Here is a 4,760-nt window from a genome sequence, read left to right as displayed (position 1 = left end):
TATGAAAGTCTAGTACCATTTTGGAGAAAGCTACACATTTATCGAAAGGATACATTGCGTGGTTGCAGCATTTAAGAATTAACTGCAAGTTTTTGGAGTAGTGGTTGAGAGGCAGGCTTTAGAGTCAAAATTTTCCATCTTGCCTCCATTGTTTGTTAACTATATAAATTTGGAGAAGTTACTTCCTCATTCTCAATACCTCGGTCCCTTTAATATCATATCGGAGATCATATCTTATAGGAATGTTAGAGGATGACAGAGAACTAGATATGTGCTATTTCACCACATAATTTACTTAGTGCTAATATTCAAAACAAAGATGAGGAGATTTGTTTAAATAATTCTATTTAATTGGAAACAAAGCAGGGAAACGAGGTTTCTAGAATTGAATAAAACTCTTTAAAATTCTGGACTCGAGAGCCTGTCATTGCAGAGTGCCCTCTCTGTCAATTGTGGTTTTAAATCTGTTACTTATACTTGTGCAGCTCCTCAACATGATACATTATTCAAAAATATACAACATCTACACTTACTTTCGGTTTGGGGGAGATAAGGAAATAAGGCAGATGAATTTAAAAGAAAAAAATCAACGTTGGTTGATTGGGACAATGATTACAAGTACTTATGGAAACAAAGGAAGGAAAAGACATACAGATGTAAAAGATCTATTAGCTTAGCTAGTAATCTACATGGTTTTGCTAAACACAAATAAAAGTGTGTGTCTGTGTATACGTGTGTGTGTCTTCTAGAGACTTTTGATTCTCATTTTAATTTTCCCATGAAATTGAATTTTCTCGTTTCCCTCGGGAGGCAGTTTGCTACATAGTCTTGAATTTTTCATTCAGAGATGTTCATCCATCTCATTCAAAAAAGTTCACCTATATTCAACTTCACTTTCCTTATTCTCAAATTTGATTTGGCCCATCTTTTTCTATTATAATCTACTGCCATGTCCTAAAATGCATTACCCCGAATTGGCAACCAGGACTCATACTACTACAGTATTACATAATTAGAGGATGAGAGTCTTGTTAATTTAATATACATTTATAGTCAGTGACCCATGCAACTTTGCTCTTTTTTTTTCCTTTTCTTTTTTGTGTGTTTTCTTTTTTTCTTAGAGTGTTGTTCAAATCAGAAATTATGTGAGCAACACCCAGAGGATCTTTGGCACTCTTTAACACACAATCACATGCTGAGCACTGCTAAAATAATCCTTAACGTTTAGCAAAAACAAATGAATTTGAATTAAAAAAAAATTACCAGCACCTATTCTGTGTAAGACAGAGTATTAACATTTTCACCACTTCCTGCTGTTCCACATGTTAGGGACCGACTGCAGCTCTTCTTAAGAAAACCAAACTCAGTAGACATTGTCATGGGAATGCAGAGCAGATTTCAGTGCAATGATGGATGGGGACTTTCATGGGGCTGTCCCTTGGATTTCCAGCAGCACAAATGTCACTCAGTTGTAGGGGAAATGGGGAAAAAAATGGCTTTTTCAGCTTAGAGAGGGAACACCTTTTGAGATTATTTAGTGATGATTTTTTCCAGTGTAACATGATCCATCAGTGAGCAATTCCATAGCAAATTGGCATATAAAAAACAAAACAAAACACAATTATATTGACTTGCTGATTCCCTCTTGTTTGTTACAAGAATATTCTCAAAGTTTGGTGGAGACAGGGAGATGGGCACCAAGAAAAGGATGGAATTCACTCAGAATGTATATTAGTTTTGGAAAAATTCTTAGTTTTATTTTCTAATTTTACTGAAGAGCAAATTGGGAACCAAAAGTGAAGTCATTTATGCAAGGTCATACACAATACGGTCTCAATCAATCCCTCATTACATTGCAAAGTCAAAGTACACTTTTTGTTTTGTTCTGTCTTGTGGTAAAATGTCTTCCCATCAGCTTGCGATAACATGGGAGTCTTTATCTTCAGCTTTCATAACTTCCATAGCTGTAAACTTGATCTAATAATCTTCCAGGTATATTCATTTCTTCACAAAAACATTTTTAATGGATCACAGAACTCGTATTTTATCTCTCATACTTTTAATTTATCATCTTCCTTGCCAGCTGTGCTGTCCCACCCTGCCTGCCATCTTTGGTGACGTCTACATCTCCTCCCATCCTTTGGGAGTCAGCCTTTAATTTATCTCCGTCTTCACCTTGACTTCTAATGAATGAAAGAATAACAGCATTAGCATCTGTTTGTCTCTTATGGTATACTGTATGTTCTTTGGGGAAATGCGCTCTGTCTTATTTATCTTTGAATAATAAATTTAGGGTTTGCTAAACTTTCTTGCACATAGTAAATAAAGCAGTAGTGGGTATGAAGCAATGGTTGAAACTAGAATCTCTTATTTGTTTGTTTTTAATGCACTTACATCCTACTTTCCAAACAAAAAATTCCAATGTGAAGTATGTAAGATAATCAGTCAAGTCCTGCTTTAGTTCAGACTGTCCTTAGGTCTCTTGTGGCTTTCCTCTGGGCTATGCAACAGTTTCTTAACTAATTTTTCTTACACTTACTGTGCCTCCTTCCATATTATCCTTGTGAAGATATCTGCATTTCTGGGTAAATATTATCTGAATACCATTTAAATGATTATAACCCAATTTCTCCTTCATTTCAATACACTCATTGATATTTCCATAATTTTTGGTCTTCAGATCAGGTCTTAAGGAAATAATGCTCCTTATATTCATTCAACCAAACATGTGCCAGCCTCAAAGAGTTATGTGTCACGGTGTCCTAACCTTTAGTAGATCCATATGGTGGCCTTTTTTTCAGAAAACATGTCCTACTGTAAAGCAAGGGGTGATGAAGAGCTTACCACCACATTTTCAGATCCTAAGTGATATTTTTAAATCTTTTCCTCCAAATTTACATGCCACTGTCATACTGCCAATTCACTGAAACAGTGTCTATTCCTGGCAAACAATCCTTCAGTCATTGCGGGTAACTTTATTGATGTATTACCTCCCCTGGTCCTCGTGGCTCAGAAAGGGGAACAAGAGCCCATTTGAAGTGTAGCCCCCAGCTGAATCCTCCCTGTTCCACGGAGGACAACAAGCTGTAGACAAGCCTGTCTGCACTGATGATATCAGCTGGGTGGCAAGCCACGGTCAGCCGGTCCTCCTGGACGACAGCCAGCAAGGGCTGCAACCACATCACATTCACTTCACAGTGGCTGTCCAGCGACATCAGAACTTCTCCTGTAGCATGGGTCGCTCCAATCATTCTTCCTCGAATCAATCCCTCACACTTTGTATTTCTTATTACTTTAACTTTTCCAACAAGGTATTTGGGGATATATTTATCTAGCTCTCCTTTCAAATCAGCAAAGTCACTACCATTATCCACGGAGGTGATTTCATGAAGATGACATGCTTGTGTGCTGTCTATGACTGGGCACTGTCCTGGGCAAAGCCAACACAGCTTCACTGAAAGAGACAAATAATAACACTAGGGACTGTTAGATAACTCAGGTAAAGACTTTTCTTTACATGCTGCTTTCCTTGTGCTGACAAGTCTCTGTGGTAGGCCAAGCAGTTACATACTAAAGGTATGCATCTGAGAGTCTAAGTCCCTCAATTCCTGACCACTTTCATTAAAAATTACATCTGATTTAGAAGATAATGTCACATTGTTTTTTTCTGGACCTTCAGCATGATTATCATATCACAATTTTGTATGCTTTGAACTGTGACTCTAACGCTGGCCTTGGAGCATGAGTGAAACAGGGATAAAATATTTTAGGGAACGATCCACAGGGCCCAGACCCCCGGATAGGCACATATGCAGACAACTGAATGACTTGACAGAAGTTGAAATAAAAAAGAAGTGAAACTGTCCAGGTCACAGATATAAAAAGGCACCTGAACAGAAATATCGAACAGAATTATACTTACATTGTGGATCTAGCACAGCTCAAAGGACTTTTTCAATTTCTTGGAGCAGAAGCTGCTGGAGCCAGAAACTAGTGCTGGAGACTGAGTGTGGACCAACGTGAGAGTGAATATCTCCCAGATGCAGTTGGAGGTGGGAGTGGTGATGCTTCTGCGGGCTTCCAGGTACCCCATCAGGTCCTCACGTTGAAGACTCCAGAAGGATACCTTGTGACTCCCAAAACCAACAACCTAGGATCAGGCCGTCACAGAATCTGGCTGTGTCACTCTCCCTCCCTGCCTTAACCCCGGGTGGGGTGGAAGAGGCAGTTGAAAGGGGCTCCAGGAAGCCCAGCAGCCCAGCTTCCGGCATGCACTGGACATGTTGGCAGTCACTGGGCTCTGGGGCCTTGCGCACCCATCTATTTCTTCTCCCTTTCTCTTTTTCTTTCCCCCAAATAAATTAGCTAGGCTTTTAAAATTAAACAAGACTTTTGGAATGCTGGGTGGTTCAGTCAGTTAAGCATCAGACTCTTGATTTCAGCTCAGGTTATGATGTCAGGGTCCTGAGATCGAGTCCTGATGGGACTCTGCTCTCAGTGGGAAGTCTGTTTGAGATTCTCTCTCTCCCTCTCTTTCTGCCCCGCCCTCCCGTTTGCATGCCTGCTCACGCATACTCTCTCTATCAATAAATGAAGAATTAATTAACTTAATTAAACAAGAGTTTTAAGAGCATGTCTTGGGAAATAGCAAAGAAGAAGTTTGAACAGTTCCATGCCTCTCTATTCCAGTGTGAAGTGAATGGAGGATTATTTGAAATAGAAAAGATAGGGCCAAGTCCTAAGTGAAAGCAAGAAGAGGA

General features: G+C 39.3%; 1 pseudogene; it reads right to left on the bottom strand.

Annotated features, from left to right (window-relative positions):
* Positions 1-2,555: 2,555 nt before the first annotated feature.
* LOC113251100 (polypeptide N-acetylgalactosaminyltransferase 11-like) lies at positions 2,556-4,093 on the bottom strand (annotated as a pseudogene).
* Positions 4,094-4,760: the final 667 nt, after the last annotated feature.

The sequence above is a fragment of the Ursus arctos genome, unplaced genomic scaffold (assembly GCF_023065955.2).
Source record: "Ursus arctos isolate Adak ecotype North America unplaced genomic scaffold, UrsArc2.0 scaffold_10, whole genome shotgun sequence".
NCBI lineage: Eukaryota > Metazoa > Chordata > Mammalia > Carnivora > Ursidae > Ursus > Ursus arctos.
The sequence above is the reverse complement of the archived record's forward strand: the minus strand, read 5'-3'. Positions and strand labels throughout refer to the sequence as shown.